Source organism: Lycium barbarum, chromosome 6 (assembly GCF_019175385.1).
Source record: "Lycium barbarum isolate Lr01 chromosome 6, ASM1917538v2, whole genome shotgun sequence".
NCBI classification, from domain to species: domain Eukaryota; kingdom Viridiplantae; phylum Streptophyta; class Magnoliopsida; order Solanales; family Solanaceae; genus Lycium; species Lycium barbarum.
In genome coordinates this window covers 105,779,321-105,792,027 of record NC_083342.1, presented here as the reverse complement: position 1 = coordinate 105,792,027, position 12,707 = coordinate 105,779,321, and the positions used below count along the sequence as shown (strand labels likewise).

At 36.4% G+C, this 12,707-nt stretch overlaps 1 long non-coding RNA gene and 1 pseudogene across 1 annotated transcript; one reads left to right on the top strand and one right to left on the bottom strand.

Moving 5' to 3' along the window:
* Positions 1-73: 73 nt before the first annotated feature.
* LOC132645224 (uncharacterized) lies at positions 74-2,658 on the bottom strand. Its single transcript, XR_009584044.1, has 3 exons — positions 2,455-2,658; positions 1,486-1,552; positions 74-549 (listed from the first exon to the last, which is right to left on the bottom strand). It is a non-coding gene; the product is annotated as an uncharacterized LOC132645224 (long non-coding RNA).
* A 4,606-nt stretch (positions 2,659-7,264) lies between these two features.
* LOC132599926 (uncharacterized) lies at positions 7,265-8,242 on the top strand (annotated as a pseudogene).
* The last annotated feature ends 4,465 nt before the right edge of the window (positions 8,243-12,707 follow it).

Sequence of the window (12,707 nt, the reverse complement as noted above, 5' to 3'; positions counted from 1 at the left end):
TGACTAGTGCCCGAATTGGGCACCCGAACACAATCACAAATCCGAGCGGCAAACAGATGACTTATACCGTTACAAATATCAAACGCTGCCTCAGATTATATCAAACACATCCAGGTATATAACAGAAGCCGACAAGGCGGTGTTTCAAATTTACAAGATTTTCAAAGAAAATTTCGACAGAGTTTCCTTTGTTTTTCGGACTATCCAAAGTAACCCTGTACACAGCAAATACCAACAAAGGCCACACAGTGCCAACAGAACAACATATACATGTGCGAGCCGACAAGGCTGCCATAACAAAAGAGATCATATGGACATAACTGTACAGTAGTAGGCACACACACCCACAAATAAGTCTACAGACCTCTAAACAGACCAAACGAATCATATGGCGGAACAGGGCCCCGCCGTACCCATGAACGAATATATACAACATAGATAACGAACAAAAGTATATACCAAAAGTGTATGCTCTGAAATGAGAAGAGCACTCCAAACAGCTGAAGGGGATATCCTAAACTGGGGGATCACCGAACTGCGCGTCTGTACCTGCGGGCATGAAACGCAGCCCCCGAAGAAAGGGGGTCAGTACGAAATATGTACTGAGTATGCAAAACAGAATGTACAGAAAGCCAATCTGAGACATAACAAAATGGGAGTATCAAACATAAGTGCAAATCCAATCTTATCAAATTATTTAGTTTCAAATATGTGAGTCATGCATAGGGTACAGAAGAATATGGTCGCCCGCCTGTCGATGGCGCCATAAACACAGCATAACACCAGAAAAATTTCAAATCTCCGTATCCCCGTCAGATATCACATCACAACATAACGCCATATACAACACATCACCAAACATAAGTGGAACCCGACCCTCATTAGCGAGTAGCTCGGAGAACCATAACACAGCATAACTCCAGAGTATATCAAAATGCGCACGATAACAGAACCGGCCCGGGACTCGGCGAAACGAATAACAGAATGCACGAATAGAGTCGTGAGCAGTCATATGCATAAAATCATTATCATAAATTCAAACATAAGTAAAATGATCATATTTGGAAATCGAAATAATAGTCTTAACAAATTCTTTCAAAAGTTTCCGAATTTCATAAAGGAAAGTCGCGGGGCTCACGGATGGTTATTTACCCGAGTCGGGCCCGCCTATAGAAAACATACATATCACATGCCATATAGGCTCCTACAAAAGTATTGAGGTAATCCGAGCATTTATGTGCAAGAAATGGCATTCAAGAATTACGAAAAATCCTTAAAGTGAAACCTTTCTATACAAAGTTCAGAAAGCGATTATTTCAAAGACGTGAAGGTTCATACTTTTATCAAATCATGCATAAGAGTGCCAAAGAATACATATGGATCATATCATGCTCGGATTTCGAATCATAGGAATTTCCTTAAGGCTTTAATCTAGCCTATGTAAAACTAAGACATGCCAAAAAGAAAGAAGGTTGCTTTACATACCTCGAACGCACTTCCAAGCTAGCCAATCTAAAGCTACTCCAAATCTACGCCTCGGGCTCCCCAAGGTCTACAATACGCCAACGAATACCAAACATTAGTTAAGGCACTTAAGCCATTCTTTCCAACTAACCATTAAATTCTACAGAAAATTCGGCAACATTTCCCCTGTAAATAGGTCATCCTGAGAATTTGTCTCGCTCAAAATCAACAACAACAACCACAATAACCAACCTAGTACGTTGATAACCAATTCGAAAGGCAAAACAACATTAATAGCTTTCTTTTACATCTTTCAACAACTTTCCAAATATTCGTTTCGACGGCTTGCATTCAAGCCACATTATCGCTCATACATTCGATTATTAACCCAAACCCATACTAACAACATTCAAGAACATTCTAAACAATTCACATAATATTTCCAACGATCCGAAAATTTTTCCACTGTTGGCCGAAAACAGTCCCCTTTAGCCGAGCAGCCCTCTTTTCATTTTTCCTCATTTTCAAGTCATGTTTTGCGTCACAATCCACAATATAACGATATGATTTTCATAAAATATACAAATTACGTCAACGCACAATGACTCTCCAATCAGCCCGCACAATCTTAATATTAATCTTAAGTCATTTAAAGCTCATTTCCAAACTAGAATTCATATCGACGATAAGCGATATTAACTCATCCCTCGTCACGCATTAGAGGCTATATACACGGCTAATCCACACATACATATATATGTTGATGATTTTTATTCTCTTCCCCACTCTACAACAATTCTAACATAATATAAGAATTAATTCATCAATTCAATCACAACACCCATTTACACAATCACACCCACACTGCACGGCTAGCACACCCATCACACAACCCACTTCCAACATTTCATATTTCATGATTTTTATCCATTTTAGCATACTACAACATGAATAAAATGTCCACAACACAATAAACAAGATCAAACTTACCTTTCTTCTTCAACTCCACAAAGGGGTTAGGGTTTGTAATCTCTTAAATGAATGACTTGATCGCTCCAACAATACTTCCACGCTACTTAGGGACCTCTAAATAGTTGATTTATACCAAGGAAAAAATTTTGGGGTGGCTTGATTTGGATTTGATTTTCTTGGTTTCTTGGCCGAGAATGGTTGTTGAAGTTGTCTTCAACTTCTTGATAGTTTGCTTAGTGTAAATGAAAGAAGATGACTTGAATTTTAAGTCCCACTAAATTTTGTCCACGTGTCCTTGGGCCCACACATGTGTTGGACCAATTAAATTTGGCCACACAATGTGGGGACCCCTTTAAATTCACACGGCCACATGGCCCTTTTTGCACAAGATTTTTAAGTCCCAATTTTATGAATTGTGGTCCCAATTTTCCCTAAGTGTTCAATGCCATCAATTTCATATATAACTTGTGTCTCAAAATAAAATCAAATGGTCAAAAGTCTCGACTTCAAATCCCGGAATAATCTTGGCCTTAAATTATCATAGTTAATCTGGGTTATTCCAATGTATAAAAATACGGGACGTAACATACATGCCATAAGATTTTTGTGGCTATAAAAGCATGCCATTATGGGTAAAATGAGAAGTTTAAAATTCAATTATTTTCAAATATAAAAATGTTCCTTTTGTAGTGCCAAAGAAAATGAGATAAAAAGGAAAACAAATATTAATCTTCGTAGTTAAATTCCCTGGACGGGTTTACTTACGTTCACTTCAAGTTAAAGAAGAGAATTTATTCCAATTGCAAGTATCTTTATCTAGGAGCTGGTTCTAGTTCTTGGAGGCTTAAGTTGCACTCTCATCCTTGAAGAGTGAAATATTCACATTATCTCTTATACCTGAAACTATTCTCACAAAAAAGGTCTATTGATCCCTTTGTCCTGCTTGGCCCTCTTAGCCCTCTCATGAAGATAAATCAATGGGAAATGAAAACCACCTATCCAGGCGCAGTGTATGGAGAATTTGATTCTTTCACATTATGGACAAAGCTTAGAGAATCCAAAGATAAAAACAGTAGGAATAAAGAAGAGAAATGGATATACATGGAACATGACTCTACTTTTATAAACAAGGAGAAACTTTAACTTGCTTTAAACTGAGCAAGGGATTCACCACCAAGATCAAGATTTACCCATGAGGATTGGGATAGCAAGAGAGGTGATGATGATTATGTAAAAAGCCCATATAGCAACAACCAAGATGATTATGGCAAGCCAAAATTCACTGGAGTTTACTAGAGAACTAGTCCTTCACTTAGCCAGGCCACAAATGATATTGGCACTGCCATGATGATCCTTGCGGAAGGTAACAAACCTCTGGCTTTTCCAACTTATGCACCACAATCACATTTTCCAGCTTCTGACTTGACTCCACTAATAAAAGAAATTTACCCTGAGAGCACTCAAGGTGGAAAGCCTCTGACTTCACCTGTTTCTACCCAACCAATCCTTATCTGACGCCTGAAAGGAAAGAGAGTTACCCTGAACCAACAAAAGGAATGAAGCCTCTGTTTTCCCCTGTTTATTCACAACAACCACATCTCCCAACTTCAAACCCGACACCTCAAAGGAGAGAAAGTTATTCTGAAACAGGGCATGGTGCTCTGTTTTCCCCTGTTTATTCACAACAACCACATTCACCAACTTCATACCTGACACCTCGGAGGAAAGAACCCTATCCTGAGACAGCACACGGCGCAAATCATCTGTTTTCCCATGTTTATACACCCCAATCACATTCACCAACTTCTAATCCGACATCTCAAAGGAAACAAAAACTACCCTGAAACAATGCATGGCGCAATAATATGATGCATTCACAGGATTTTATGCTCGTTAGCCTTAAATATTTACATATATAGACAAGCAAGAGTCTCCTTGAGAGGATTTTTCACTAAGATGGAGGTCAGAAACCCAAAATCAGTCTACTAAACTATTCATGCAAATTTGACACTTTTGTGCTATCAAATCTCAGATCTGATTCAGTATCTTGATAATTTCATTTTTTTTTTCATTGATGATGTAACACAGTACTACTATTGTGTGAGAGTACAAGATTAACTATTAAGTCTTGCAAGTAAATGCACCATCCTTAACAATTTACTCCACTAGATTTCCTATAGATTTACAACATGAGTTGATTATGACTCATTGGAAAAGAACGTTGACAATGACAATCTTTTCTAATGATTTTACTATTATCTTTGTTTTCAGAGACTTTCAGGAAGTTATCTGGACTAAAATCCTTTGATGAAGCACAAGTTTAAGAGAACACATGAGATATTTGACAACTTTACACTAGCTCGATTACTACACTAGTTAGATTGTTACTCCCTCCGTCCCAATTTAATTTGTCGCTTTAGCTCAACAAAATTGTCTCAAAATAAGTGTCACTTTAGGAATTCAAGATCAAAGTTCGCAATTGTTTTCAATTGTATCCTTAACATTAAAGAAGTAATCCTTTTTAATAATGCTTAATTCTCCAAAAACATTTAATAAATAGGGGTAATTTAGTAAACTATATCTTGTTTGAATTATTTTTTAATGGGCGTAGAAAGAAGTAAATCGGCGTTAAAGTGGAACTGAGGGAGTACTAATTTTCTTGCAAATTATGCCTAGGGTGGATAAGTATTGAAGAGCTTCCTTTAATGTGTATTGATCACAACTATCTACAAAAGGTTTTAAACTTGAATATGGTTTGTGAAACATCCAACGTATTGGAAATCTCATTTCGCGTCGTCAAGAAACTTTAATCACTACAATGATGCACAATGAGAGAATCAAAGGGTGAGAAATGTTAATCTAGGAGCTAGGGCTCGAAGAAGATGGTGCTAAAACAGGGAAACCGAGTTATTTTGCTGAGAAGAAGACGGATCTTATTTGATGAATAGTCTCAATGTACAATAACAATCAGTAATTATACACAACTGGAATGAATCGATTACAATTAATACTTACGCATTGGCTACTAACTAACTTGAACAGTGGCTAACTAACTCTGTGAACTGTAACTGCCTAACTAACTTTGGGACTGCTACTCATCTAACTCGAATGAGCTCTCTCTTCAGCTCCTTAACTCGTACAACAAGCAGAGATTTGAGAAGCCCAATGTAAGATTTGAAATATTATTAATAAATAGAGGAAATTAATGATTTAGATATAATTTGATTAAAATATAATTATCTAAGATAGGGGAAATGCGTGTTTCGTTTTTTTTTTTTTTTTTTTTTTTTGTTTTGGCAAATTATTAGCTTCATTTCTTTTCTCGAAAATAAACAATTTATTAAATTAAATACTAAAAAGGGCAGGCCCACTGTTCAGCTCAGCTACATGGGCCTTACTCATGAAGGCCCAATCTGATCCAAAAACCCGAGCCCATATGCAGTATAAAAGAAGGAAAAAGAAAAGGGAAAGTTTCATAAATGACTAACTTGGAAGGCCTTATTTATGCATTTTAGCTACATTTTACCTATTTACATGATGTAGCAAACCTATAGCAAAACTCAGCACTTGTTACTTATTGTATTCGCATCGCTGTATTCATGAATACAGTCATTAAAATTTGCTGAATTTTCTATTCAATTTAAATGTATTCAAACTCAACTGTATTCATTGTAGTTACTTTTATATTGTATTCACTTTATTATATTTAATCGGTTGTATACAAAACACAGGATTTTGCACTAAAAAAGTTAACGAATACACTCAAAAACTGAATACAAAGAAATAAAATTCACTCTATTCATTTGTATACATTTCAAAATTCAATGTATTCATTTGTATACAAGAAATAAAATTAACGAATATACTCAAATACAGAATACAAGAAATAAAATACACCCAAACACTAAATTGTATGCTAAAAATTTAAAGAATACACTGAATTGTATGCTAAAAAATTAATGAATACCTTGAAAAAGAAACACGATTTTTCAGATCCGGCACCGAAATCTGACCGGAAAAAGCCACCGTCGGCCAGACTCCGACAAAGCAACATTTGTCGACGGGAAGATCTCATTATATCCGGCCAAGATCTGGCCGGATCTGACCGTCAAAGTTCGCCAGAGAAGGATGGAAGGCCAATCATTGAAGATCTGATGTATATCCATCAGATCCGGTCAGATCTTGACCGAATCTAACCATCAAAGTTCGCCGGAGAAGGACGAAAGGCCAATCGGTGAAGATTTGATGTATATCCGATCAGATCCGGCCAAGATATGACCGGATCTAATCGTCAAAATTCGTCGGAGAAAGGTCGTGGTGGTCGGCGGCAGAGCATTGGGGCCGAGATGGGGGAGAGAGAGAGATGGAAGGGTTGGGTTGGAAGTGAATAATGTAATAATGGGGTATTCTACTTTATGTATATATATATATATAAGTTGTATTTAACATATTATTATTAGCTATGGGATATAATTATTTTAAACTATAGCTACTATATATAAATATGTAGTAGAGTTAGTTATGCTATGTAGAATTCCCAAAAGAAAAGGGAAGCAACTAAAATTTGTTAGGGCTCGTTTGGTATGAGGGATAAGGGATAAGGAATAAATAATTCTAGGATTAAATTTGAGATCATTTTATCCCGAATTTGGTTGGGATAAAATCGCGATATAACCAATCCTGGAATTAGTTATCCTTAAATTGTACTGTTATTTTATCCCTGTGGGAGGATGGAATAACTAATCCCAAGATAAGTAACTCTGGAATAACTTGTTTACCAACCAAACGACCCCTTAAGGTTTGAGTTTTTATCAAAACAGAAGCAAAAATGCGACCACTAGATGAGCAAGAAAGTATTCGAAAAGCTACACAAGCTCCTCGGAAACAATCTAAAAAACATAGTCGAAAACCTATCTCACGAAACACTCCAGTTCGTTACTGTTTTTGTCTCCAAAGAAACAGAGTCCACTACGTATCATAAACAAGCCACAAACATAAAGCGAGATAACTTAACTTCACTTGGAACCCAAATAGGAAAATTCACAAAATGAGGTAAATCTCATTACAGTTCAATCATTGGGTTTATTAGCAGCACATGCAAAGCACAAGGTTTGGTTAAAACCTGTTGGAAAAATATTAGAGATGATGGATGAACAAATAAGAGACAAATAAAATATAGTAATAACAATAAAGAGAAGACAGAATTGAAATTGGAAAACCCGGTTAAGGCACGCTATGGATGGCACTGTCTTCAGAGTAGATTTTTGTCGCTACGCCGGTGTAAGTAACAAAGTGATGTTCTACTCCCAAGATACAGAACCACTCAGGAGTCGTACCCTTTTAATCTCTCGACTGCTTTTGTGAATTGGAATTCAGAATAAGAGGAAAAACAGACTCTTGAATGAAATGAAATGATAAAAAGCCTAAAGATCTAGATCTCCTATATTAATTTTTCTACAGCGGGATAACTATTTATAAAAAGTGAAACACGTCTTTTCATGAATGGATGTACCCTTAAGATTGAATAACACATTTTCACAATAAATAAGTATATCCTTTAAAGAATGACAACACCCTTCACAATATATTGTATGAGAATAATGTGTTGAAAGGTGGAGTTGGGAGTGTGACTGAGAGTATTAGTTAGCATGATGGGGTGGTTGTGTTTTCAATGTCTGATGTGGCCTTGGATTTTGGAGTAGCAGCGAAGAGTACTCAAGATTGTAGAAAAATGGATCCTAATGGGATTGTTGTGCTTCATGAGGCTGATATTGGAGAGTATTCGAGGATGGAGAATGATGTTTAAATTAATTTTTGGAGAAAAAAAAGGGTAATTGAAATTATGATTGATTTTATGTTAAGCTTGTTTTGGGAATTAGGATTAGTCCTTGTTACATATTTTATGTTGGTAGATTGATATGATCCTACTTGGCACACTTCATCTAAAGACTTACATCCAAAGCCGCGTGATGGAACTTCAAGCTCTACAAGCGACATGGATGATAAGGATGGCATTGAAGGCCTTTAGAGGCTTCTACAAGCCACACAAGATGGCTTATGATGTGTGGAAGGTGGCTTGGGAGTTGATTGAAGAAGAAGCTACTAGAAAGGGGACCAAATGCCCAAATGGCTAGAAGTGCAAGAAGCGTATTAACGCAAAGTGGCCAAACGTGCAAACAAGGGCATTTATGCAAATTGACTACACTTGCAAACTTGGACAAGACCGGGAGTTGTCTATTTGTGCAAGGAAGAAACATTTCGAATTTTAAGTCAACATCTCAACTAGCCAAACAAGGCCCTTGCCTCATTAATGGCATTTTTGTAATAACTTAGTCTTCTTTAGTCTAGGAGTATAAATACTAGACCTAGCCATTTTCATCACTTAGATTATGATGAATTGAGAATACTCCTTTGGAGAGATAGATTGTTTAGCTAGGATTAGCTTTAGATTAGTAATAGTTAATGGTGGATTCCATTGTTGGTTTTGAACCGATTTCCATTGATTTCATGAAGGGTTGTTCATTTGTGGATTCAATTGAATTTCCCTTTCCTTGATTTCAAATAGTATAGGTTCTTTGAATTGAATCAAATTGAGAGGGTCAAGGTTTCATATACTTAGGTTTGCTCATAGGTTCATTATTCATTGGGTCTTGCTTTTATCCTCTATTTCTCATTCCCTTTTCTTCAATTTTCATCCCAATTTCTTGTTATCCTTTAATTCCGCGTTTGTCACGTCCCAAAATACCCGCTAGACGTGATTGGCACCCAGCAAACACCACTCGCCAGGCGAACCATATATCATAATCTTAATCATTTACAAAAGCACTAAAAGAAAATAAGTGCAGGCCTAACAACGTTATTAATGATACAAATGCGAAATAGTCGCCAACCAAATCCATAATCGATTTATGAAAACCAACCAACGTTAAGATAAAAAGAATCTCTAGCCCACATCCCACGCTAAGACCATGGAGCATCTAACAGAGTTACATGAGTTTGAGTGTCGGGCATGTAAACCCAAAATAAAAGAAATAACAAGAAATAAACTAGATAAAGCTGAAATGGCTGCCTCCACGAACAATGCGGTGGCTCACCTCAGCAACAGAATCCACTCACGAAGTCTTCAATTACCAGCCTCGTTCTCAACGACAGTATCTGCATGGACATGCAGGTAAGGAGTGAGTTATACATAAATATAACCCAGTAAGATCCTCGATCCGGCACTTTAAATACCCCTGCAACAAGTGTTAGAAAATACAAACACACAACAGGCAAAAATATATTATGCACATGAATATCATTATATAATAGCAACCAAGGTCCAAACCACTGTTTATCAAATATATTATATATTTCAACACAATTTACACTACGAACCGTCATAAGTGGCAGTTAAAGAATTAGTCAATACTATGAATCCACGGCAACATACACAATGAGCCAAATATGTCAGGAAGCATACACAATGCTAAGGGAAGCATACACAATGCCCCAATATCATGGCTCACAGCTATATCACATCACAAAATAATTTATAGAGAGAATTTTAGAGTATTTGAAAATAGATTATATGCGGCTGGCCTTAAGGACCACCAATTCTACCAAGCACACGCTCGCCCCAACACATGGACCAGGCAGACAAAACATATTTTAAAACGGGTTTCGAAAAGCAAGTACCCAAAGCTTAAAGTTTCACTTACCTCAAATTCACAATTCAAGCACACTTCCCAATAAATTAAAACTGCATTCTCTAGTCTCCGGATTGCCTCAAACTACACAAAAACGGATTTAGAATGGTCAAAACCCTTAAGGTAAACCACTTCTATATTTTAGAGGCTTAAACGGTTAAAGTCAAATTTTAAAGGACGAAAACGCCCTCTGTTCACTGTGTTCAAAACCCGATAAGACTTACGTTTTCAGAAAGGCCTTAACGAGAGGATTCCAACGATATATAGAAGTCTAAAATCCGACGCTATTTGCCCTTTCAAATCAATGATTTTGGTTGAAGAACCCTAGAGCTAAACTTTCTCAATTCCTCAATATCCCCATGTTTTCACCATAAAGATTCACCCATAATTATGTAATAAACTTAAATAAAATATTAGAGTCATTACCTTGATGATTTGGGATGAAAATTCTTATTTTTATCCTCTCTTTTCCTTTCTTTTTCTCCCTTTCTTTTCCTTTGTCCCACTGGTTTTTTTCTCCTTCTGTTGGCACATTTCCCCCTTTTTTTTTTTTCTTTCAGCAATTTAGTGATTCACGTCTGATGACTTAGCCATCAGAATTTTAAATCCCTTTTTTTTTTCTTTTTTCCTTTTCCTTTTCCTTTTTGGGCTTGGCCCACTAAATTGCTTCTTTTTCTATTTTCTCTTTAATTCTAATTATGAATTTCTTTTCTTTTAAATTCCTTTTAGCTAAAATTACCAACTAAACCCTTATTTAAAAATTGGGTTATTACAGCGTTTTAGTGTTGAATTGGTATTTTTCCTCAATTCAAATCGTATCATTTGGTATCAGAGCGTAGGCTAAGAGATTATTCCAATAATTTCTAATCCTAGGCTCAAATTCAAAAATCCCAAAAAAAAAAAAAAAAAAAACGAAAATTGTTTTGTGGTTTGATTTTGTTGTTTTTGAAGTTAGATTTGAGTTCATTGAGGTGGAAAACATCTAAATCTAAAGTTTAAAGTTGTTTGGGTGGGTTTTGAAGTTTTCACCATTGAAGCTTCATCAAAGCTTGAAGAACTCAAAGTGAGTTTAGTTGATTTTGGTAAAATTGAGCTTCGATTGATATTGGGCTTTGTTGTCTAGGTGGAAAGGAGCTTAGATCTAAAAATTGGGACAAAAACGAGTTGATTTGGACTACATTGGGTTTTTAAGTGCTCTTCAATGTTCATCCTTATTCTTGGTGAAGAAGAAGATAAAAGAAGAGTTTGATCCAAGTTGGCCAAGTCAAAGTTGTGAAAAGTTGTTATTCTACCCCAAAAGGGTAAATACATGGTTGTGTGGGCCCCAAGAGGTCAGCAAAATTCAAAAAATCTAGCACAATTTCCAAGGCACACGAGGTACAAGAATTTCACTAAAGCATAACGAGTTCACTATTTTTTTTTTGGAAGACATCACTAAATACGGCTCATATTTCATTTTACAGACCGTATCTTATTGCTCGTAAAAGTTGAGGGCTTCATTGGAGTTTCTGCCTAAGTTTAGGTCCTTAATTACAGTCTACTATACGGACCGTAATGAAGAATACGGGCCGTATTGTCTTGGACGTAAAAGTGAAGGACCAAAATGTATCTACTATTTTGGAAACAATGCTTAAATACGGTCTGAGTTACGGACCGTATATTGAATTACGCCCCGTATAAGTTGAGGTAAGTTGGACCGTATAACTCAAGGAGCTTACTGTTTTGGATATATTCTTAAATATGGCCACTCTATACGGAACGTATCACTAAATACGAGTCGTATATTACAAGGCCCTGATCATATTTCAAAAATACGGACCGTCTATCCAAAAATAAACCGTATTTGATTAAGTTCCAGCCGTATTTCCCAAGGTGCATATCTTGTTCTTAATTCATCTCAATTCCAAAAAAAAATCTTGGGATTGCTTGATGGTTTTGTGTCCTTAATCCTTTGGTAGGGAGCAAAAAAAAAAGTATAGAAATTTAAAATTTTTAATTGTTTCAAATTGATATCTTAGATCAATTGGGGCTTCACGGTCGTGTTTTCAAGTTATCACCTACCCGGGCTCGAAATTTTATTTATTTTCCTGATTTTTAGCATTCCATTTTCTTGTGTATCTCAACTAGTAGTCATTTAGTAGTTGTTCCTACTTGTGTTTACTAGTTCTTGTGTACGCATTTCTTTCGTGCTAATTTCTTTCAAGCTTTTCTCGTTTAAATCTTGTTGAATCTTTTTGACTCAAGTCCTTTTGCTTTATCGAGTCGTCCGTCTTTCGATTAACAAGAATCTATTCCTCTACAAATGTTAGCAATCTTGTGAATTGATTTGGATTAAAAGGGTTCTTGACAAACCTTGGAAGAAGCTTCGGTTGAGAGGTAAGTTTGAGTGCAAATACGAGTGACGTGAGGAGCTTTTGCTACTAATCTTGTTTGCTCGTTTTGTAGTTACACGAAGAGGAGACATAAGGAAAAGGAGAGATAAGGATGTCATCCATAGCTTCCGAATCTTGTGGAGACGATTACGAATGTTATGCCTCTAGCAATGGAGGGCATGACTATGATGAATATGGGGGCTATGAGGGG